This window comes from Abramis brama (genome assembly GCF_963993115.1).
Source record: "Abramis brama genome assembly, chromosome: 21".
In the NCBI taxonomy this organism is placed as follows: Eukaryota; Metazoa; Chordata; class Actinopteri; order Cypriniformes; family Leuciscidae; genus Abramis; species Abramis brama.
The window spans coordinates 6,462,703-6,489,647 of NC_139983.1; positions in this window are offsets into that span (position 1 = coordinate 6,462,703).

Below are 26,945 nucleotides of genomic sequence, written 5' to 3' on the forward strand. Positions count from 1 at the left end.
TTTGTGAATGAATAATGTATCGTAAATAAATAAATGTTCTTCCTTAAAATACAGGGTGCATAAGTCTGGACACCCCTATGTTAAATTCCCATAGAGGCAGGCAGATTTTTATTTTTAAAGGCCAGTTACTTCAAGGATCCAGGATACTATGCATCCTGATAAAGTTCCCTTGGCCTTTGGAATTAAAATAGCCCCACATCATCACATAGCATTCACCATACCTAGAGATTGGCATGGAGTACTTTCCATAAGATCATCTCTCAATGCAAATCAAACCAGCTATTAGGCTAACTGAAATAAAACCATGCCAATCTCTAGGTGTGGTGAAGGCTATGTGATGATGTGGGGCTATTTTAATTCCAAAGGCCAAGGGAACTTTATCAGGATGCATAGTATCTTGGATCCATGAAGTAACTGGCCTTTAAAAATAAAAAGCTGCCTGCCTCTATAGGAATTTAATGTCAGGTTTCGTACAAACGAAGCAGGCAAGATGGTAAGTTTGATATTTTAATAGCAGAATGGATCGGACACAGCGTGAAAGGTGCGTAAACAGGAAGTAGATAATTGGATGAAGCTTAACTGAATGATAACAAAGTCTCTCTTTCTCTTGCAGATGATGAAGATTCTCTGAAGATGGACTGAAGACAGGTTGAAGAAGATCGGGATCGACGGTAAGTATGCAGGTAGGTGAAGTAGAGAGTCTGTGTGTCATTAATAGTCATGAATAGTCATGAATAGACATGAATAGACATGAATAGACATGAATAGACATGAATAGACATGAATTGACGTATTGACAACGAGACCAGACAAAGAGTGACTGAGTGCTGAATATAAAGGTGAGCTGGTGATGGGATCCAGGTGACGGTGATTACTACTTAGAGAGTGAGTGCAGGTGTGCGCCAAGGAGGATTCTGGGGAGTGTAGTGCAGAGACAGATGAGGAAGACAGATGGTGGATGTGACATTTAACATAGGGCACCCTGTATTTTAAGGAAGAACATTTATTTATTTACAATACATTATTCATTCACAAAGAAAATTGGTGTCCTTAAAGGTTGGATTTTTCCTAATTTTTTTAATTAAGGCATTAAGTTCAATTTCCAAAAGATGATTTTTTATTCCTCTTTATATTCAACTTTAGCATGGGTGTCTAAACTTATGCATAGCACTGTATATATATATATATATATATATATATATATATATATATATATATGTGTGTGTGTGTGTGTAATGTATTATAAATATGCATTATTCATTTTTTTCTTTTCTTTTTTTAGAAAGATGGATTTGTTAGTGCCTACTGATTATTTTACAAAATTTCTCTGCAGCAAATTCATTTAACCTGTCCTTGTGGATATTTAAGCCAGTGGCGGGGGAGTGTGTGCAATGACCTTCGACCTCACACTCCCTAAAGAGCCACTGCACAACTCCCTGTTCCCTCGTATCCTCACACAAATATACATTCAAACAAGTCGTTTCATTATCTGCAGAACACCTGAGAGAGAAAGCGAGACATACGGAAGAGAACACGGAAGGAGAAGAGAGGGAAGGAAGATGTAGACGCTGGTGATCTCATTTAAAGTGCTGAGGTTTTACCATTATAAATGAATTCCCACCATGTTGTGCCATAAATGACCTCACCAGTCATGCTGCTGCAGTAAACTAAACTAACAGGAATGTGCAGTAAGAAAAACAGAGCGTGCGGCGAGGAGCACCACTACGGGACCGGGAACTGCCTGCCGGGTGTGCGTTAACGCCGCACTGTTAAACCATTGTCCTCTCGACATGTGTGAGTGTGTGTTTGACAGAGCGGTAGCCAAGGTGCCCCCTCTTTTGAAGTTTATACGGAGATGATGACGTTTTTCTAAATTTTTCAAAACTTGCACCTTGGAGCCTATTTCAAAGTTTGTGTTCTCGAGCCACCAAACACTGCGGCCAGAACACATTAAAAGTTTTCTGTTTTCAGTTAAAACATTGTCGTGTAAGAAGCCCCAAAGATCATTAATAACTAATGATCTTTGCAACGGAAGTGAATCAATCAAAACTAACTTTAGCTGGACAATAATTTTATTCTAGAGCTGCTGTAAAACCAAAACAATCTCTGTTGATTTAATTTCCTATTATCACTGTAAAGCTGCTTTGAAACAATCTATATTGTTAAAAGCGCTATAAATGAAGGTGACTTGACTTGTCTCTTACCCAAGAACATCCCAAGCAACCATGGAGGAACGATTCCCTCTGCTGTGGAAAGGGACTTCCATATGCACTTGGACTTCCAGTGGCCTTCTAACCCAGAACAGATGTCCACAGTAAATGGCACTGATCCGCAGAGGCCCTTCAGCGTGCAGCCGGGGCCGCGTTCTGGACGGGATGTGCTGGGGAGAGCCGCGCCAGTCAGCACCTGATCAAACTGCTAGGTTTACAATAAGGAGGTGTAAAAGCATCTCTCCGTGCACCCAGGGACCAGAGGCCTTTCAGAAACAGCAATATTTTAGAGTCTAATTTGGTAGAGCAACAGACTTCGGGCTCCCGAGAGACCAGTGTGTGAGCTGTTACAACCCACCTCCTGTTAAAAGCTCTGCTGCCGCATAATGACCTATCAACTGTCTCTTACAATCTCTCTGGAGAAATAAAAACGGACCCTCCACTCTAATATATAATGTAATGTCTTTATTTCTTTTTCCCCTTTGGTTTCGTTTATGTGCTTAGAGTTTGCTAAATAGCATCCTGACAGCCTGTCATATATTTCTCCTATATAAGCGTCCCTCCAATGGCTTCTCGTTAAATTCAGGGTTGATTTTAAAATTCTCTTGTTTGTATACAAGGCTTTGTCTGGCTGTGAAAAAAAGGGACATGGTCAATCGATAGCGTTGAGATGTATGAAGTACAGCTCAAACCAAGTAGCTTTCTTTTGGTCAGTGCACCAAATTATCATGACCAACTTGAACATGAGCAAAATCTTTTTCGCCCTCACGCCAAACCCCCAAACATCTTATTGGACTGACTGGATTTCACCTGTGAAATTTCGCTTAGCAGCTGTAAATGTGACGCACCTTAAGGGTGATTGGGCCTTTTCTGTGGCCTGGCCCAAACTTTGGAATACTCTTGCCTATTATGTAACATCCGCTTCTTCATTGGACATTGCACATCTACCCTAAAATCACATTTGTATTCATTAGCTTTTGAAAATGAGTAAATGTGTTTGCATGTGTTTTACAGCACTTTCTATCAATTTATAATTGTAACAACAAATATAATACTTACCTATTAAGTATAAGTTAAAAAAGGCTTCAATGTAGTCATGATTTTTATTATAAGTGATCTTTATCTGCTTTAAGTAAAGTAACATGAGTTAAGTTTTCTTTTAAACGGTCGACACATTTGGCTCATCAGACCCATTAGAAACATATTTTCCACATTTTACAGCACTTTCTATCAATTTTTGTTGTGTTTAAAAATACTTTATAAATTAATGTTGTTGTTGTTGTTGTTGTTGTTGTTGTTGTTGTTGTTGTTGTCATAGCTTGTATTTTTGGGGCAAGTGAGTTACCATTAGTGTAATGAAACGTCGATTTAAATTACTTATAGTTCTTAACGCTAGCATCAATGCCAATAGATTTTTTTGTTCATGTGAAATAAGGAATTTGGTGATTAGACTTTGTCAAAATAAAAGATAAAAAACTAAAGACAAACACTTATGGACTTCACTTTTTCAAGGGTCTGTCATCTCACGAACAAGCTGATTGTCATCATTAATGGTGCATTAACAAAAGACACAAACTGAGCAAACCAATGACGAGCAGGCATGCATTTTTGTTTAAAGGGTGGTCTCCTTAGATCGACCAATGAAGCGAGGTAAAGACTTGTTCACATGCTATTAAACAATATCCAGGTCAAATAAGTTTGGTAATCTGCTCAGTATGTACAAAGTTTATTTTGCGGAGAAAGTTATAACAACCTAAGCTAATATTTACAAAGAAACCGTAGCCAAACAACCATTCTTTTTCCCAGAACTGCAGGCAAATCTGTTTAAACTCTTGCAAGAACATCGTTGTCTAATGATGTCAAAGTCAATGTGAATGAAAGAAAAGTCTATCAATGTCACTGTCATTAAAATTGCCCCTACATTCTTCCCATATATTTTATATTTCCCTCGCGATATTTCCAGATTCCCTCAATGGACGCCTTGGTGGTCCCGTTGTTGGTCACTATTAAAATGACATTATTTTTCTTCCCCTTGACCCCTGGTGATGTCTACAACATGCCGATGCCCTCTCCTGGAAACGGCAGCTGTGTGTAGTTAGTGAACAGGAAGCAGCTGTCAGAAGCGGCCGCTGTGTGCATGGTTCTCTCGGGCCATTCCCGGGACAGTCCTCTGCAGGTTTGCCGTGTTTGTTTGCAGAGCATGCGTGATTCGGGCACGAACAATGGACTGGAGGAATACTTGTGCTCACGCAGCATATGGACAGGACAGGATGAACCATGTTGAAGAGACTGCCTATTTTTCTTCAAGTCCTATACACTTGACTTTTCCATTAACCATATAATGCTCTCTGTATCATATTTGATGAGCGGATTGATGAGGCCTCTAAATTGTCAACATGATAAAAACTTTTGCTGAAAAACAAATCAATCAATCTGTCGTCCGATTGATAGTTTATGCTTTTTTAGCAAGTAAAAGGTATTTTTGTATAATTGTAAAAACATCTCCCTTTAGCTTGTGCTTCACGTTTTTTATTTTTGCTGTGAAATCTGCACTCATTAGTAAACGTAAGAATAACTTTGATATTGTTAGCAACATTTCAAGATGAACACCTACTGGACAGAAGCAATTTATGTTTACCTTATACATATACATTCATCATTTTTTGTTTTGTTTTGAAAAATCATATTAAAATGTGTGTACCAAATAAGATTAATCAGGCTTTTGATGAATGTTTATTTATTCATCTCTTTATCCTCACTGTATTTCCTTGAATTATGTCTTAAAACTACAGAGTTTTTATCATAAAACATCTCGGTTACGTATGTAACCCTCATTCCCTGAAGGAGGGAACAGAGACATAGTCGGACGTACCGACTGATTAGGATCACACTTAGGGAGCCTGTCATCTTCGAGTATTGATAAAACGAGCCAATGCACACATTGGCGTGCCAGCTTTGCATCCACGCTCCGCCCCGCAGCACGGGTATAAATACGGAAATGGATGACGTAACCAGTCTCGGTTACGTATATGTTTCCCTCGTTCCCTGAAGGAGGGAACGGATACGTAGTCGGACATACCGACTGATTAGGATCATGCTTAGGGAGCCTGTCATCTTCGAGTCTTGATAAAACGAGCCAATGCACACATTGGCGTGGGAGCTTTGCATCCACGCTCCGCCCCGCAGCACGGGTATAAATACGTAAGTGGATGCACGCACCATTTGTTTTTCGCTGAGGAGCCGAGCAGAGCCCGGAGTCAGCGGTGGTCCAGCAATAGTGGTGACGGGATTACTACTCCTTAAAAGATCTGATCATGGGCTGAGGGTTTGGTGGCAGGCCAGGGTGATTGTCACACGGAGCGTGCCACTCTGCCATGGCCACCTCGGGACTCGGCTGTGAAGCCAGTGCTGAAGCGGTCTTCATATGGAGGAAGCCGTTCTATTGCGGCTGCGTCTGCCATATGTTCCAGGAGCCTCTGAAAAGTTTCAGTGGGACCCTTTCTCACTTCTGTATAGCACCGACCGGACACGTTCCTCTTGAGAAACGTGTTGGACATCCTGCCTCAGCGGCCCTCTTCATTGTACCCAAGAGTCGATCTCCCTACCAAAAAAAGAGATCCTCAGCCCGTGGGCGAGTTTACTCTTTTCCCAGTTGACCCGAAGACCCAACTGGCTGTGGAGCACTCGAGGGTAGGACTTTGTACTGACTTCGAACTCTCGAATGCAAAAACACAGGCATAGCTTGCGTTGCGGAAGGATAGAGATCTGAACTACGCGTCCTTCAGGTCGAACGCTGCAGACCAATCTCGGGGACGGAGCATTCAAAAATGCAACTCTGCGTTAGCAACTTGAACAGAAGCTTGTGAAGGGCCCGATTCAAGACTCGCAGGTCCAAGATTGGCCGTAACCCACCACCTTTCTTGGGTACAATGAAGTGGGCCGCTGAGGCAGGATGTGCTGGATGGCCTCCGTCTGCACCTGGGCAGCAGAGAACTGTTGGGCGCAGTTCTCTACTGCATCGCCGAACAGCCCAACCTGGGAAATAGGGGAGTACAGGAACCAAACCTTGTCCGCATATCCCCCATATAGACTAGGTTGAGCCAGAGATGGCGCTCCTGGACCACTAAGGTGGACATCGCCAGACCGATCGCGCAAGCCGCAATGGCCGTACCCCGGAGGGCGAGGTCATTTGCGGTGCGATGCTCACCTATGAGCACACGGTCTGGGCTACCCTCGTGCATGTCCATGAGTGCCTTGGCCTGGTAGACCTGAAGTAACGCCATGGCATGCAAAGAGGAAGCGGCTTGCCCACAGGCTTTGTAAGCTCTACCCGTAAGAACGGACGAGAACTCACAGGCCTTAGAGGGGAGATGAGGATCCCTCGTCCAACAGGCAGCGGCCACCGGACACTTGTGTCACACTTGTGTCGCGACAGACCGCTCCACTGGAGGGATTGCCTCGTAGCCCTTCACCGCTCCTCCGTCAAGGGTAGTGAGGGGGGAGGAACTACTCAGGCAGTTTCTGGCAGAGAAAGGTGCCGTCTACGACCTGGTAAGCTCTCCATGCACTTCGGGAAAGAAAAGCACTGGGGCGGCGGGCTGAGAACCAGTGCAGTCTGCCCCGAGAAACCAATCATCCAACCGAGACTGTTTGGGACACGGTGGAGGATTCCACAGGAGCCCGACAGCCTCGGCGGCCCTTTTTAGCAAAGCTGACATCTCTGGATCTGGCTCGGGCAACGTTACACTCCCCGAAGGGGATAACGCAGCCGAGTCATCATCTCCAGAGCTCAGCTCACCCTCTGATGCAGCAATCACCATCCTGTTCTCTGGAGGGGCCCCGAATGAAACGGTTGGTCAGTCCATTAAAGAGGGACCAGAGCGCTCAACAGGGACAGGCTGCAGTGTGATAGAGGAGGCGTGGTAATGGGGACTCCACCTTTGCGGACGAAGGCGAGTCTCGATCTTAACACCGCGATAGTCATGTTCTCGCAATGAGAACATGAACTATCTACAAAAGCTACATCAGCATGCTGTAACCCAAACACGTGATGCGTCTAATGTGGCTAATGTGACCGTCAGAGGGGGACAGAAATCGCATCCAGAAATGCACGGGTGGAATGACATCTTTAAAAAGACACAAACGCACCCGTGTTGCTCTTTCAAGAATGAAAAACTCTCACCAGTGCCGGAACACACAGGGGAATGATCGCGGCAACACTGACAGGGACGGTGCAGCCTGAACCAGTGAAGCACTCACTTTCTTCGCCCTCAACCGGCCGTCAGACAAACAAACACAAAAAGGAATGCTGTTAAAACAGCAGTTGAGAGCTCAGAAGGCTCGTGACCACCGGTGCACTCGCGCTGTAGAACCACCAGCACCGGGAGAGACTTCCAGAAGAAGCACCAACACACTCACTCGTTGAATGAATCAACACTCTTCAGAGACACTGTCAAGAAGACCGATCGGCTTCGAAGCGAAAGAAAAGTGGTGCATGCATCCACTTCTGTATTTATACCCGCGCTGCGGGGTGGAGTGTGGATGCAAAGCTCGTCTACGTCGAACGTGACTGAACTGAAAGGGAACTAAGCATTTAAATATAATCTTACCAAGACATGTTATTGAAAGATATAGAACAATTGATATTTATATGCATTTTATGCAAATATACGTTTATTCTGTTTTAAATATCTCATTGATTTACATTACAAGCTATAAGAATGTCATTCATACATACTGTACTGCATCAAGTTGTATATTTGTATGAGCTCCATATTCTCTCTATATCATACACAACTTTTTAAATGTTGTCAATTCAAACACATTGGACACATCAAATGAGTAAATGGAACTTTGTTGATTCGACATTATGCTGATTACTTTCTTTGTCAGTGTGGCCTGACATAGCAACACTGAACCTTTGTAATCAGGCATTCTTGTTGGTGAAGATATTTGTATGGAGCTGCTAGTGGCCCAGAAGTTATAGGCTACACTTCAATGCCTTTAACATTAAAAATTTCATGTAGATGAACTTGCATTTGCATTAATTGCATTTAGATATTTTAATATAAAATGTACTTATGTCAAAGACATTTGCACTTCAGTGCATATATATTTGTGAGAAAGTTCATGGCAGAAGGTAACTGTCCATTTAAGGTTTTCTTTGAGGGGAAACGACCATTAAAGACAGGCTATAATTGTGAGTGACTACATCCAGTAAAAAGCACATCTACCAGAGTGATTTCATTTGGTTTTCATTTGGGCCAGTCTCTCACCAACCCTTTGCTTTAGTGGATCACTTGACTCGTTACTCGCTATGGAGAATGTCTAATGAGGGGAGAAAATCAAACCTTAAGGTAACCGGACACTATACTGTACACTGTAAAGACTTGTCAACTGCCCAGCCCACGAAGAGCTTCATTGCCTGATCAAAAGATGGTCGAGACTCTTTAAAATTCCTCTTCTACAGTAAAATTTAATGCAGTCTCATTAGTTGAAATACAAGAGATTAATGTGCAATTAAATGTGATCCATTGGTAAAATGACCACTGTTCTGTGCTCTCAATTTACACTAAAAGACAAATATATATATATATATAATTTTCATGAATTTCAAAACTTTTAATGTTAGACTGTTGAAAGTTAAATACTTAAAATGCATCTGGATAAGCAGATGTCTATGACAAAGAGATTAAAAAACTGGTTGGTACAACATCAGATTAGAAGTTTTAATATTCTATTTTTGTTAATTTTTCATTGTCATCCATGTCATTATATTACCACAAGGCAGGAGGGGTTGTTTAGGGGACAGGAAGCAACTACGTCTCATTATGGGACTAATTTTAGTCACCGGAAAAGATGTTCAGGACTTTTTGACTCAGAACCCATTTGCCGAATTGCCTTTTCCTTTTTCCCAGTTGTGAAATAGGAGTCATTTTGATTCTTATTGAACTCAAAAGAAACCATTTACAGCATATACACAGCAACTTCAAAAGTGCCTTATCGGCACAGGCATCAAACATGAGTGATTCCACATGAAATAGCAACAAAGTGTTTACCATAATTAGGGAAATAATTATTGTATTTGTATTACACAAATAAATGAAAGGCAATTGTGAAACCCTAGTTTTATGCCACACAGATGCACAAGCCATTCATTCAACTATGTTGTATTTTGGAATATTTCAGTTGTTCCAGTGTCATTTCGGGGCAAACAGACCTCTCTTTCAAAAATATAAATAGAAGCAGACACATACACACACAAAAAAATATTGAAACAACTTTTAAAAATGTATTTACTTTATTTAAATTAACTTTATTTACTCTATTTTGATAGTCCACTTTAGGAATTCTACAAACTACAGTAACTTTTCAACTACATGTCAGCTTACTCTCATTAGAGTATTAGTAGAGTGTTAGGGTTAGAGTTAGTAGAAGTTAACATGCACTTGCAAAGTTTCTTATAGTCAGAATGTCTGTTGGGGAGCATTAAAATAAAGTGTTAGCAGATATTAAACATCCAGTCAACTAATACTCTAGTGACTGATAGCTGACATTTAGTTACAAAGTTACTGTACATATAGCTAGTAGAATGTCTAAAGTGGACTTGAAATAAAGTGTTACACTTTTAAAATATTCAAGCCCAAATTCACACTTCATAAACTTAATATCTCTTATACATATAGAGACACAAAAAAAATATATATAAAAAAAGTTCATAATAAATCGCCATGAATCCTGTAGCAAAAACATTGCATGTAACCATACTAATGCACATTATTTTCATTTATTGTAGGAGTAAAACAACATAAGAGAATTCCACATTGAGTGGTAATAGTGAAAAGGTCTGTATTGTGGCTGAATGTTAAATGGCTGATATGCAGATGAAATAAATGAGATGGATACTTCTATGCAAGGTTAACAGGAGGCATCTGAAGTGACAGAGGGTGGACTCTCTGGTTCTTGGCGTCATGGCTGCTATAAAACTCTGTTTACTTTTCTGGCCCCACCAATCGAGAGCATCAGGAGTCTGCAATTTGTGAAAGCAACTTATGAAAGAACCTGAAATAGAATAATTCAATAGTCTGGGGTCAGTAAGATTTTGGATCAAAAGTGTTAGTAAAACATTTTTAGTTTTACAAAAGCTTTCTGATTCAAAAAATGCTGTTTTCTCAACTTTGAAAAATCCTGGAAAATATCACAGTTTCCACAAAGATACAAAGCAACACAGCTGTCAACATTGATAATTATAATACATTTTTCCTGAGCAACAAATCAACATATTAGAATGATTTCTGAAGTGATAAAAAAGTTTCCTGTCAACATTAACGCATTAACACAAGTGAATAAAATTATTTTACATAAATAATAAATTAATGAAGCACATAAAATTGCGTCATTACCGTAATTAACGCCACACAGTTAGATGATATTAGAAGTCAGGAGTTTATCACACTGAGCACTTAATAATGTTGGGTTAAAAATAACCCAACGAGTTACCCAACTATGAGGTGGAATATCACCTTCCCAACTGTGGGTTATTTTAACCCAATGCATTGACCCAACATTTTTTTTTAAATAACCCAACATAATGACCCAATTTGCATAACCTAATGGTTGGGTTAAAAAACAAAAACAGCAACGTGTTTTACTCTGCATCTACAATGGCACAAGCACCTGTAACCCTGGTAGGCAGAGTTGCTAATGTAAAGAAAACCAGTATGTAAAGATTAAATCATAGATGATCAGAGATGGCAGAGTGAATAGAGACTCACGTTGTGTTTTCAGTGAATTATTCATTCCAGTGTGTGTTCAGCTTTAAAAAACAGCTCTGTCAAATTCTGTCATTGTTTCTGAAGAGCGCGAGCCCTCATGCATCGCTCTATGTGACTGAATACACAGAAATATAGACTGAACGGAACATCAAAACATCTCACCGATGTATAAAGAAAGCTGGATAAAGAAAACCATCTAACAAGTAAAGTTTTGATGTATGAGGATTGCAATCTAGGTAAAGAAAATTGCAGTGACGTACAGGAGTCAACAAACCGTGTATAAACGCTCTCAATGCACTTATCGAACACTGTATTTATGCACAGACAGACACATTTCACTACATTCACGTTGTTTCCACACACATTCAGGACAATGCTGAGATTTTTCATGTGTTTAGTAATTCTGAATGGATCCATGCACTGTAGCAGGTAGCCTATATGTATCTATTTGTGATTTTTTTTTTTTTTTTTTTGCATCTCCATGTGGTCCTGTTCGTTATTGCAACTTGTCTAAAATGTAAACAAGCTCTTAATCGCTAAAATGTCTACAAGCGTTTTGCTGTTGCACTGTACACATTTGTCTAAAATGTAAATAAGCTCTTAATCGCTAAAATGTAAACAAGAACTTTGCTTTTGCACTGTACACATACTATACACTTTTGAATTCTGAAAAACGGACGAGTTTTTTCTCGTAGAAGCTTTGTGTGCATGAATTTATGAATTTATGTGCTCCTTATTTGGTGTCCGTTTGGAGTCTTCAAGTGTACCTTGAGAAAATCTTGCAGAAAATTTTTGAGAATCACCGTTCAATCAGAAGGTTTACTTTGTTGGAAATAGCAAATCATGTCAAAATGAATGTGTTAAAAAAAGATAAATACTCTGCTTAATTTTACATAAGTATGTGCTTAAGTGCGATTAGCAGCTTAAGCACATACTTATATATATACATATATATACAGTGAGGAAAATAAGTATTTGAACACCCTGCTATTTTGCAAGTTCTCCCACTTAGAAATCATGGAGGGGTCTGAAATTGTCATCGTAGGTGCATGTCCACATGTCCACTGTGAGAGACATAATCTAAAAAAAAAAAATCCAGAAATTACAATGTATGATTTTTTAACTACTTATTTGTATGATACAGCTGCAAATAAGTATTTGAACACCTGAGAAAATCAATGTTAATATTTGGTACAGTAGCCTTTGTTTGCAATTACAGAGGTCAAACGTTTCCTGTAGTTTTTCACCAGGTTTGCACACACTGCAGGAGGGATTTTGGCCCACTCCTCCACACAGATCTTCTCTAGATCAGTCAGGTTTCTGGGCTGTCGCTGAGAAACACGGAGTTTGAGCTCCCTCCAAAGATTTTCTATTGGGTTTAGGTCTGGAGACTGGCTAGGCCATGCCAGAACCTTGATATGCTTCTTACAGAGCCACTCCTTGGTTATCCTGGCTGTGTGCTTCGGGTCATTGTCATGTTGGAAGACCCAGCCTTGACCCATCTTCAATGCTCTAACTGAGGGAAGGAGGTTGTTCCCCAAAATCTCACAATACATGGCCCCGGTCATCCTCTCCTTAATACAGTGCAGTCGCCCTGTCCCATGTGCAGAAAAACACCCCCAAAGCATGATGCTACCACCCCCATGCTTCACAGTAGGGATGGTGTTCTTGGGAAGGTACTCATCATTCTTCTTCCTCCAAACACGTTTAGTGGAATTATGACCAAAAAGTTCTATTTTGGTCTCATCTGACCACATGACTTTCTCCCATGACTCCTCTGGATCATCCAAATGGTCATTGGCAAACTTAAGACGGGCCTTGACATGTGCTGGTTTAAGCAGGGGAACCTTCCGTGCCATGCATGATTTCAAACCATGACGTCTTAGTGTATTACCATGGAAACGGTGGTCCCAGCTCTTTACAGGTCATTGACCAGCTCCTCCCGTGTAGTTCTGGGCTGATTTCTCACCTTTCTTAGGATCATTGAGACCCCACGAGGTGAGATCTTGCATGGAGCCTCAGTCCGAGGGAGATTGACAGTCATGTTTAGCTTCTTCCATTTTCTAATGATTGCTCCAACAGTGGACCTTTTTTCACCAAGCTGCTTGGCAATTTCCCCGTAGCCCTTTCCAGCCTTGTGGAGGTGTACAATTTTGTCTCTAGTGTCTTTGGACAGCTCTTTGGTCTTGGCCATGTTAGTAGTTGGATTCTTGCTGATTGTATGGGGTGGACAGGTGTCTTTATGCAGCTAACGACCTCAAACAGGTGCATCTAATTTAGGATAATAAATGGAGTGGAGGTGGACATTTTAAAGGCAGACTAACAGGTCTTTGAGGGTCAGAATTCTAGCTGATAGACAGGTGTTCAAATACTTATTTGCAGCTGTATCATACAAATAAATAGTTAAAAAATCATATATTGTGATTTCTGGATTTTTTTTTTTAGATTATGTCTCTCACAGTGGACATGCACCTACGATGACAATTTCAGACCCCTCCATGATTTCCAAGTGGGAGAACTTGCAAAATAGCAGGGTGTTCAAATACTTATTTTCCTCACTGTATATATAAAGAATACAACTAAATAATTAAAATGTTAATAGTATTTCACAATATGACTGTGTTTAATGTATTTTTGATAAAATAAATGCAGCCATGGTGAGCATACGAGACTTCTTTTAAAAGGATCTTAAAAAGTCTTTCTTCTTGTGTATTGTACAGCAACAAAAATTAAATCTCATTTTCCCATTATCTAATTGTACTCCTGATTGGTAATTACATTAAATGATGTTGCTCCTGATTTGGAAACACAAAGCAGTAAGCCTGGGAAATACTCCAGGAGGTCTGTAATACAGACGTATATGTAAATACACTCTTGACCTCATCAGTCAGTTCACTGGAAGGGTGAGGGAGGACTGTTTGTTGTTCAGTTATAACGCCAATGTGCAGCACACATTACACACACTGTACATGATAATCTGTTCCCCACGAGCCAACCAGACCACCCAGTCCTATACCATTGAGTCTAGCAGCGGTCATTAAATTGTTTCCCCAGGTCACTCAAATCAGCGTTGTTAAAGAGAGAGAGAGAGAGAGAGAGAGAGAGAGAGAGAGAGAGAGAGAGAGAGAGAGAGGGAGGAAGAAGGGGGGTTTGAGGCATGTCTCTGTCTTGCCCTGATTGATAATATTTCTTTTTCTGTTTGGCTAGCCCACAAAGACTCAAAAGCACTTCCTTCATCATTCTCTCATCTTGTCAGTGTTGTGATCGTCCAGAGCTGTGTGCTGAATATGGTTGGTCTTTCATTTTGTTTCTGTATCAGTGTGTGTGTGTGTATGTGTGTGTATGTGTGTGTGTGTGTGTGTGTGTGTGTGTGTGTGTGTGTTCGGGTGTGATTGTTGGCTGTTGAGCATAAGGCATTTTCTTAGTAATATGGGCAAGTGTGACATCATGGTTTGACAACGTTCCGTAGAACCCAAACCACATCCAAAATCGCACACACCCCTTTAGTACCTGAACCAACATTGTCTGGCGATGACGATGTCGTGCTGTCTGAGTAACTTTTGTTCTCATCCTCACGGAAGCATGCTCAATGAGTTAAAACAGAATACATTAACTGGAGTGTTTTGACTCTGAGATGCTAGTGGCCAGCTACAAGCCTCATAAATCTACTGCCTGTAGAACAGCATGGTGACTTATGGCAGCTCAGGGAATGGCCTCACTGGAAGGAAATGGCATGTAAAAATATTCCAAAATGTCTTATGGAAAAGCTTTACATGCATGGCAACAGCGAGCAAAGTTGAGAAGCAAGCCATGGAAGTTTTAATGATGATTTGAAAGTGAGAGGAATGCTGGATCTAGAACTTTGGTTGCCTGGAAAGGAATTCTTGTAATTCCAGAATGAAGTACAGCAGAACTTCAAAAACGTTCTCTGAAACAATATTCACTTAGAAACTGCTTGTGAATTTCACAAACAATTACAAATAAACAGCAAGTAACACATGGAATTCAATGAGAAATTTCAAAGTAGAAAAAAAACAAAACGATATAGTAACGATTTTCTTGAAAACGTTTTCCAGTAATGTTTGTTATATTTACAGTATACAGCGTTGACATCTGTTCAGTGATGTAAACGCAATTAACAATGAACTACTGGCAGGTCAAGCAACTGTATACAGTTATAAATAAAACAAAGATTATTGGAATTCGAAGATATCTTGGAATTCAAGAAAATGCTATTTCAGTTTTCTACTTTAAAATCTCATGGTTAATTCAGTGTATTACATGCAGTTACTTTGTAGTTATTTGTGAAATTACTAGCAATTTCTGAGTGAAAATTGTTTCAAAGTAAATATTACAAAAATAGTCAGTGTATGTTGAATTCTTACCCAATTTTTTTTTAGCTCAGAATTCAATGAAAAGGACTGATGTTAGTGTTTCTGAAAAAAATAAAACCATGCTACTGTAGTTTAATTGGGTTGTCATCACATTCTTTATAGTATGTTAGTATTTGACAGTTCGATTTAGAGCTTTGACATGTTTTCTTATCCCTTCCTGCTGAGACTCGCAAAAAAACTCACAGTACACACCATGAGAGCATTCAAAATGTACAACAGTCCATTCAGCAAACATATATCACTGTAGTTACATTTGCCCACCCCAAACAAACACACAAACAGTTTTATTTTTTATTCGTTTATTTTAATTTTTTTGCTAGTTCAGGGTTTTCCCACAACTTTTACCAACATGTGAATCCCAAAAATGTGGAAATCATGTTTTCTTTCACAAGGCCATCAGCACAAAATTATTGAACGCCAGTTGGACAATACAGCAATACTGGTACATGATAAAGTCAACTCAAATAGCATTAACATGATTTAACCTTGCATACATTATTAACACATATAATTACAAAAAAATATTTATTAAAAATTATTAAAAATTATTTGGAAGGCCATGATAATTATTTTAAAGAATTGAAATGGACACAATTTATGTTTCTTTATTCTTCTTCTTCGTGGGAAAAAAGCTATTACTGACATTAAAACAGCATCAATCAGGAAACATGCGCTATCACCAATGTAAATTGAGGAAAAATAAGAGCATCTTGTATTCAGTGGAGCATAAGCGGTCACATAAATCCAGAGCATCACTCAGTCAAATAATGCTCCTGTTTTTATGATTAACCAGCTAATGTGGTATGATAGATGTTTCTCTCATTTTCAAGGCTTTTTCACCAGGAGAAGAATTCTGAGTTGGCAGATGCATAATCCATAAATAGGTGCTGGTAGCTGTTTGGCTGCTCACAAATGGATAAAATGTGGGTGGCTTTTTGGAACCTCTTCTCATCTCAAACACAAAAAAGCTTTGAACAAAACCTCATGTGGCTACATTTTGGATTTCTTTTCATTTTTAAAGTGCAGATCTCTCTCTCTCTCTTTTTTTTTTTGTGTGCAAATTCTTTCTCAGTATTTTTTCCACTGTGTTTATCATAAACACATGCAGGATCACTTGGCTTATGCACACAGTAAGCCTTGAATGCTGTAACCAAAATAAGGCCATTCTTTTTAAAAAGAAAAGAACATCATTTGCTGACTTTCCGTGGCGTTTTCAACTTTGTTTAAAGCTGTGTTGATTTACACACGAGTCTTTTGTAGATATCAAATCATGTTTCTGAATCATCATGAATGCTATTGGACTTGGTATACTTTCTTGAAACAGAAAAGTCTACTGCCAATAAGTGCTTTGGCGCCAAACTCCAATTGCTGTCTAATAGTACTCTAAGGAACCAGAAGTACAGTCTCTCCATTAGATGCAGTTTAGATAACACCTTTCCATGAAAACACTTTAATTCATTTGGCACCACTCTGCTTAGGTAGAAAAGATGACTAACAAAGTTAAGCAACAGGGTGAATTCAGGTAAAGTGGCACCAACAATTTCAGCTGGTTATTCATAAACAGTCAAGGTGGCATTGTGCCATATTGTTTGATAGATAGTATAGAAAAGATTGTCCACCATTATCGAAATCTGCCAGCTCCATAATACTGTTTTAAAGTTCATCTCTGTGTGCTCGAGAGGAGAGAACTGAAGAAAACCTTGAACTATGATGCAAGCATTCAAAGGGCATCAGAAGCCATCAAGAGACTACCCGCAATGAGGGCACTCTGATAGTCTACTCACTTTCCCCCTCCTCCTCCTCCACAGAGAAGTGTGAGAACCTGCCACCAGCATTCGCCTCCTTCTTGTAAGCTGAGTTCTTGAGAGAGATAGTGGGATAGAGAAGCTAAGGGCTGATATAAATTACCTGCCGATGAAGAAGATAAACCGTGTCAAAACACCCCTTTGCTGACTGAGGGCAAGAAAAGATAGTTAGCTGGCTTTCTATGGGATCTCTTTCGATTAGATCGCAATCCGAATGTGGTTCACCTGAATGAGAGAATTTATTTACAAATATTGAATATTTGCCTGATTAGCTGGTTAAGAAGCACCGCCCACAGGAACTGGTCCAATGTAAACGTGGTGTATGGGCGATCGGGGAGTGTAGTAACACTGGGTCAGTTTGACAAGTCAGAAAAGAGCTGTGGTGATGTCATCAATATCATACACTCACATCACCTTTTTGTGCTCACAGGAGAAGTGGCATGTTACTGTGATCAACATTGTACATTTTATGACCAAAAAACGATTTTCTGGAAGAAAAGTAAAACATTTTAACAAGATTATTTTTTGCCTAGCAATCATTGTATTGTAGATACAGTTATTTGACTTGCATAATTTAGCTATTTCTCTAGTTTAATTTGATGCTTTGCATCAACACTAACTTCAAACCCACATGCTAAAACAGTTAGCTAAGGTATGGCTGTTAGGGGTGGGAATAGTTGTAACAGTTCATTAAACATTCTACTACCAACCCCATTTGATGATTCCAGTTATCAATCACATACCCCGTTAAGACAAGATCACGTCAGCGTTTTGTTGTGCATTAGGGAATTTATGTGGTAAATATGTTTCCATCATAGTTTATGCACAAGTTCTTCTTATCGGATAAAAACATTATCCACCTCAGTTGAGCACATACAATTTTTGTGCACATTTTTCTCTGTGTTTCCATCCAGCGATTTTTATATGATATCCTAAAATTCACATAAAATAGGTGGATGGCAACATAGTGACTGGACTGTTAATACAATGTTTTTTTGTTTTTTTTTGTTACATTAAATTTGTTCACTTTATTCAAAACAGATTATTCCTTGTTCTTCAATAACATTGTTGCATAAATTTAGATTTCAGCAGATTAGCTCTCATTGTTACATCTATCCTCAGCCTGTCTTACAACTCACCCCAGTGGGTTAGGTTGTAACAACTGAACTCTTTGTGTTAGACAATAACTCACATAATCTGTGACATAATCATGTCCAAGTGAGTTGTATTTGTAGCAGAAAAATGTGGCTACCATGTATCAAATTTTGAGAGATATAGCACAAACAACCACTGAGTTACCAATGCTTCCCTAAATGGAAATTACAGACTTCGTTTCAGCAGAGCTTTTTGGGGGTAAGTGGTGACTGATATTAATGTTTACACACATATCCAAATTACACTAATTGAACACCTGGGCCTTTAGTCCTGAGACACACAAATGATAATAGACAAATCTGAATGTAAATATTCATAATTTTGGAGACCAATCCTAACTACAAGAGTTTTCTTTTTGAACTTTTGCTGTTTAAAGCTAGACTCCCTAAAATGAGGTGCATACAAATAAACACAAGTGCTTGTATTATGTCAAATAGTTTTCCCTATATAAACATAGAGCTTTTTCTTTCCATGCCCAGACAGTTAACCACATAATGACTGTGATAAGAATACTTTATCAGTCCATAGAAAACCTTTGAGGATAAGAAGATACAGTCAGTCAGAGTTCGCAGAGAGCAGCTTCGTGTTTAATTGCATAAATCAGCATGATAAAATGCTTTTTAAAGCACTGTGGCGGTTGGACAAACATGCTGTCATGCTTTGAGGGTATTTTTCATATTCATCCAAATTGTTCTGAAACAATGTAGACAGATCTAGTCAAACACATGTCGAGGAGAACTGAAGAATTTATAATTATCACAAACTCATTATTAACTCTGGGAATTTACTGTGCTAAGACGCGAGTACACAAGTTCTGTTTGGCATACATTAAATTCACAGAGTAAAATGGTGACACATCTTTAGAAGCATTGTGACAACTGTACACAGTGATCTGTGTAAGGATTATCAATAATTTAATGAAGCACCAAAATTCTGGTGCAAAGCACAAGGAACTTAATCAATAGACTGCAATAAAAATACCTTTAATAAAGCATGATTAGTTATTTTCTCAGTCACATCCACTGCTCCACAATTATATTTTGACCATCAGTGTAACATCTTCCTTGTCTATAAATAGCATAAATATCTATTTTCACTCATGTTTCTATAAAGAAGAGAGGCTAGTTGTGTGTGCAGGTGGACAGAAAATCTACACAGGTTTTACAAGGGCTGATGTTTTTCATGCAGCACACCCGTCTAAAGCTCAGTTTTAGTAGTCTTTGGATTTATGAATAGTTTACAAGCATTCGTATTTAGAATCTTTGTGATAAAAGTTAGATAAAAGTGTCTGCTAAATGATTCAGTCTAAATGTAAGAATTTAATATTTATCAATGCTGAAGGTTAAAGTTAAGATTATCATAAAGTTGTTCCATTGTCAAATGATTATTTGGATCAACCACCATACAAATAAATTCAACAATTTGAGATCAGCAGGGCAGCGTGAAGTCCAAGCCCAGTCTATTTTCAATCCACTGCTATATTTATAATATTCCACACAATGACTCACAGTAACATTTCAGAGAGAACAAGAGAACACGGAGGACAGGGAAAGGAAAGCCGAAATCTTCATTCTTGAACTGCTCCTGATCAGTCTGGCAGGCCAGTCCCTATCTAATGATCATTACCACTGCAGATGAAAGCTGAGCCTGCTCTCAGAATACCCTCAATTGCTGCAGTTAAATAAGTGTGGTTGAATGATAATATCTTTTTCCCCAAATAAAAGCAGACTAAAGCATTAAATAATCCTACAATTAGAAACGATCAAGGCTCGTTTTTGATGTCGCTGTTGCTCAAAATCTCGGGAATACATCTCGGCCAGTAAGGGTGTTTTGGGTCGCCCCAGTAGGCGCCACACCGGCCGGGGGCTCCATCCACATACCACCGAAATACACTTGGCACATCAAACACACAACCATTGTGCCCTTTTTGCCATTTTTATCCTTAGCATAGGCCCTTTGGCGTGTCATTGTCAAGTTTTACAATTTAGTGTACAAATGTACTTTTTATTATGAGTACAAAAACAATGTCCATGCAGATTGTCCTGCTTTGAAAATACAGTTATTTAATACACATGCATGGCCTCTATCAGCCTAATCCCACATCTGTTTCCAGCAGTGTAGTGATGTACCCGGAGCTGTAAACCTCAACTGCTTTGTTGCTAAGGCTATAGATATTTCTTCAGTTGGGAGAAATTACAGAAGCAAATAAACAATACAACAATTTCCCAACAGCACGCAGAGTACAACCTATCTCTACATTTACTAAGTATCTAATTATGACTTGGATGGTGGGCAGCTGCAGGAAATGAGACAGGAGTCAGACTGATGGAGATATTCAGGTCAAACCACGGCTACTTCAGATACAAAATCACATTCACATTCAGACTTCTGCATTATACTGTAATACTGCAAAACTGATCTATAAATGTCTGAAAACGTTCATTGCCACTGTGCTCCTGAGGAAAAGTTCTAAGTAATATGAAAATAATATTGGTTTACAATGGCAAAAGTGTGACTAAATTACATAAATTACATTTTTGGGTAGCTGTTATTTTAATCCCAGGTTATTATTGCAGAAGTGAAAGTAACTTCAAAAAATTAAAGTGTTCATTTTTTATAGAAAAAAAATTTGCGGTTTTAAGAGGATGAATTTTTAAGTGTTTAAGCTTTCAAATGATGATTATTAAAATATGTGATATGGACAAAGGGCAATAAAAGAAGCGCTATTGGGAAGTTGACAGGATGTTTAGCGATAATCCTCGGGTAGCTGTGCATTAAACGATTTTAATGCATGACGTGGTGGAACCATCCAACGCAAAGTACATTAAAATCGTATAATGCATAGCTAGCCATGGATTATCACGCTTATGCCATGGTAATCTGCCAGCATTGACAACTTAAAGCTGTTATTGATGTTTGACCGGAAGGGTAGAATTTACGGTTATTTTCATCAGTTACGACTCGTTAGATCTAGCATTCTGCCCGCTTTGAATCAGACACAGAGATAAAGTAGTGCGGTAAGATTACTTTTAATTAAAAACTGCCGTAACTTTTTTTTTTGTGTTCAGTATTTACAAAATTAATATAATAAGCGAGTACATCATGAATTAATTTTCCGAACCATGTTTTTGTCTTATCCTGAATCACTACGGTACACCTACAATGAGTGTTTATATTCTGACTATTTTAGACTGGTATGGGTCGTACCACTGGGGAGTAGCCCAGTACCTGCGTGACTCGTCATAGACATAAACAGAGAGAAGTAGATCCGGCCACAATGTTCTTCTGCAAGACGCATGCAGTTCTATTTATTAACCACTAGAACTCCCAAAGTTATGGAGTGCAGCTTTAAATGAATGAATAAATTAATGAATTATTTCATTTATTTTAATTAATTATCGAGAGCGAGAGAGAGAGAGAGAGAGAGAGAGAGAGAGAGAAAGTTGTGAGATGCATACCTGCATCTGTTCAGCATCTCTCTCTCTATTAACAACAACGCTGTGAGTTTAAGTGTGAGCTGTGTGTGAGTGACGTGTGCATGTGTGCACTTCAATGAAATGAAAGAAGTACATTAATATAGAATGGTGATTAAATTGACTTGGAACTACCTGTGCATTAAACTGCTTTATTGCAAACCTTCCAGCCAATCAGAATCGATTATCCAGACAGACCATGGTATAAGTTATTTTAAATATACCAAGCAGCAATTAAAAACACATGCAAATTGCTATTCCTGTAGTAGAGTAAGACCTGGGTTCGAATCCCAGGGAATGCATGACCTGATAAAATGCTTCCAATCAAAGTTAATTGATCAAGATAAAATGAATATTAGGTGAAAATCAAGGAATTAATTGTTAATTAAGCCATAAACTCAGAAGAAATAACAATTATAAAGAAGACAAGGGAGAAAGTAAATGTATCACCAAGTATCATTTGGTCAGCACAGCCCTTGGACTGACACAACAGGATATTTCATCTGATTTGACAATGAAATTGGACAGTTTATTTTTCCAAAAGTTGAAGATCACAGGCTCCAACTTTGGGATTTGCCATACAGAGAGCTTCAGAGGTATTTTTACTGTGTTTACATGAACTGGCCAGTTACTTGTATAGTTTACTTTAGTGCAAACATGTGGGACACATTGTTTTAATATTGCTATGCACTTAATTGTGTAATTGAGTTATTTAAAGCTTCTGTTTGTTTATACTTAAACCACTTGAATTACAATGGTCATTTACAAAACAATAAAAAACTTCAAAGCTTATGATAAATATCACATAAATACACAAATGTATAAAAAATGACAACGGACAATGGATCCCCAGTCACGTGTCCTTCAAAGGAATCGGTCACAAACCAAGTCTTATTGTTGGAACTCCAGCTAACCTTGTAGGGGGTGATTTGGAAAAGCTTTCAAAATCTATTTAGCGCATAATCTATGGCAGATTATGAACTATGACAAAAGTGTGAAGGAAGTACATGCATTTACCCAGAGGGCATTCATAGACTACTTAACGACAAACAGACCGTAACAGAGCACTTACAACAGGTATTTGCGAGGCCTGTAGCAGAGTCCTAACCGATGGTCTAGGTTAAGTTACCTGAAATGAGAACGTGCTGTTTAGACTCTTTCAAGTCCGCAGTTCAAACACCCAACTGTTCTGCTGGCTGATAGCCGTGAAAACCTGTTTGGCTAATGATGTCACTGGAGGGAAATCAGATTGTTCTTTTAGCGCCTGGCTACGGGGCACTTTCACTTCCTGTAAGAAACACATGCAAAAATGCACACAACCCTACTATGACCTCTTGACTCAATTCAGGTTGGTTGCGCATACTTGCATATGCATAGCCATTCAATCAGGAAATTTGTGTGCCTTGTGCATTTCCATAGCAAAACGTGGCAGGGAAAAGTTGAGTCAACCATCTAAAACAGAAATAGGCAACGAATGGGTTTTACTGGAATCTTACAGGTGAAAGAGAGAATGCAAAAAGGAGAAAAGGAGCAGGACCAGGCCTGTGCTCTGCTGATGGGACATATCTAAGTACTCCGGCAATGAACCGTGCAGAGGCAACCCTGTTCAGCACTCTCAATCATCTCGTGACAGCTAAGCATTCCCATCAGCCTGATGATGACACACTGCTTCTGCATTTCTGCGAGTCTACCGAATTGTGAGAGCAGACATGAGCACAGACAGGATCTGCAACACCCACACACTCATTCGGCAGAAGACCTCTGAACTTGCCCTGAGATGCCATTCTCAGCTAAACAAAAACAGAAATGTAATATAAATTCAAATTAGCCTGCTACGAAGAGAGATGCACATTTGACTGAAAACACTCATGTGTAATTTTAAACTTTTACATAAAAACCAATATAATATGCATATATACAATATGCTTAATTATTCATACAATAAGGCATTTACGAGTGAAGTGTTATCCAGCAAAACAGAATATGTTGACAAAATATATTTATATAGAGCATCTTTAAATTGCATGCTGAAAAATTACAATTAAGTCAAGAATTAAGTTAAGAATTTGACGCAGCCACTCTTTTTGTTCTAAAGTGTTTTTTTTTTGTTTTTATTCTTGTTCTCGGATGTTACTTTAATTATTAGCCATCAACTGAAAGTGAGTTATTTAAGAGAAAAATATCAAATAAAACAACAATTGTACAGTACAAATGGATGAATATTTGTGCATATGCTGATACACATTATTTACTCTTATTAAATCCAACAATTTCTTCAATATGAATAGCATAATAATGTTTCTAAGAAAATATGGTCCTCAATAAGGTAGTAATTTTCTGCTCTCGGATTACAACAATCTTAAAGAATCATCGGATTATCATTTGTGCGGCTTGAGATCTAAAAATCATATTTTCATTATTTTTAACTGACAGTCCTGAATTTGCTTTACTCATAAACAATAGATCACATTAGAGCCTCTAAGAGGAAAGGCTGACTGAATGTTTGTAGTTTGGACTCCACATTAAGCATTTGTGGCAAAAGTGAAACCTAATCTTTCATCCTTAATAAGTGCATATTTCATGGTAAATGCATGACCACTTAAACAGTTCACCTCTACTCAAATCACATTTCCTTGAACGGGACAACGGATACACCGTCTACAGAAATTAAAGCCAAGGGCTTCATATGACATATTGTATTAAAGAAAGAAGAAAAAAAAAAAAGAAAAAAAAACTAAGGCTTTAGTATATCGTTCTCTGAAAGTCTATCCATTTTTGAGGTTTTGACAAAGTTGCAACTGGCTTATGCTTCAGTGACCAATGGGACTGACGCATATGGAACCCCTCTAAAACTCCCTCTCAATGTTCTTTCTGCACACAAACTTCCTGCACACTAACAAGGTGCGGCATTTTCTAAATTTAGCTGATCGCCTCTATATCTTTCAGTCATGAGAGGGCTCAAACTGCCCTGTTTGCAGCCACCACTTGATCTGGTACTCATTTTCATCATTTTGAACATGATACCAGGAGGTGGCCTGGTTTTCATTTTTCGACTGTGCATTCCGGTCAGAGTTGGCTTGTTTTATTGGAAACCTTGTTCCTATATTTCAGCAAGGCACTTTTTGACCTTGTTTGTCCCTGGGGACTCATGGGTAATGCTCAGAGGTAGAGATGGTCCTTCTCTCGAGTCTCTCGAGGTGCCAGGAAATGGCAATAATAGAATTATCATTTTTATACATTTAGGTAAAAGGTACCTTTGTTGCTAATATGAGGCTGGTTAATGAATATTGTGATTAATTAGCTTTTTTCTCTATAATATTCTAAAAAATGTTTGTCTTCATTTTTAAAGTGAAATACATTTCTTTAACTTTTGTTTGTAATATTTTTATTTACAAAAAGACTATTTTTACAGTTTATGTAATTTATGTAACTTTTGGTAACACTTTTTTACATTGTCTTTGTTACACATTACATACTTGCTATAGTAATAACAGTAAAATATGCATAATTACATGCAACTTAAAGCATACAATTTAAAATGGTATGGTTGAGTTTTCAAAAAAGGTCATTGTTCTTAAAAAGGTAGTGTTCTCAGTTGGATCTGACAGACCAAATTAGAGGTGCAGAGGTGCAATTCATAGTTCTCATTCAAGTGACTGGCGCAGAGACTTGAAGGCATAACATTATAGATCTGCAGCACCGGCCTGTCAATATTCCATCTGTTTCAACCCACAGATATTTAGATTTAAATAATTATATTTCACTATTCCTTCATCTATACTCTCACTATTTCTTAATCTCTCCCCATTATAGCATGTACTGTTGGCTAAAACTTTGTATTGCCACTTTAAGATGAATCACTTGTTGTATTCCTTTCACTTGTAAGTCGCTTTGGATAAAAGTGTCTGTTAAATGAATGAATGTCACTTCACTTCACTTCACTTATCCCGTAGTCTTTTGGACCGTAGGGGCACCACTGAAGACTTGGCAACCAGCTTCTTCCATTCCTCCCGGTTCTCTGCTTTCCGCACTGTGTCACTCAGCTCTAGACCTGTCCACTCTCTGATGTTGTCTTCCCATCTCTTCCACTGTCTGCCTCTTTCGTCTGCTTTCCTGTACTGTGCCTTGTAATATTATGTGAGCAAGTCCTGATGATCTTGTGACGTGCCCGTACCAATTCAGCTTGCGTTTTTTTACTGAAGATAGGTCTTCATATGACCCAATGGCGCTCTCAATTCGGGCTTTCACTTCTACATTAGTGATGTGATCTCTGTAGGAGATGCTAAGAAGTCTGCGGAAGCATCTCATCTCCACCGCCTGAATCCTTCTCTCAATATTGGCTGTCAACGTCCATGACTCGCATGCGTATAGAAATATTGACATGACCAGGGAACGCATCAACCTGATCTTTGAGCCAATGGCGATGTTACTGTCATTCCAGATGACCTTCAATTTGGTCATGGCGGCTATGGTCTGTGCTATCCTGGAGAGTATTTCTGGCTTAGATCCTTCATCCGAAACGATGGCTCCCAGGTACTTAAAGCTGTTAACAGTCTCAAGCTTCTTATTGTTTATCTTGATCTCAGTGCTGATTCCATTGGGGTTGTTGGTCATCAGCTTGGTTTTCTCTGCATTAATCTGCATATTATATGCTGCCGAGACCTCGTTAAGATGTTTTACAAGATTGACGAGTTCCTGTTCTTTTCCAGCTAGTCCATCGATGTCATCGTCAAAACGCAAGTTTGTAATCGTCCTGCCTCCAATGCTGACTGTACCTTCATGTTCTTCCAATGCGTCAGTCATAATTCGTTCTAAATAAATGTTAAAGAGAGTGGGGGAGAGCAGGCAGCCTTGGCGGACTCCGACTGTGGTTCGAAACCATTCTCCTATGGTGTTATTGGAGTAGACTGCACTAGTAGCCTTGTCATATAGGCGTTCTATTGTCTTGATCAGGTTGGCATTGATGTTGTATAACCTCATGGTAGCCCATAAAGCCGCATGCCAAACCCTATCGAATGCCTTTTTGAAATCTATGAATACGTGGTAGAGTTCTTGCTGGTGTTGTAGGTACCTCTCGCAAATTATTATAATACTGAAGATTTGTTCTGTCGTGCTGCGGCCTGTTCTGAAGCCT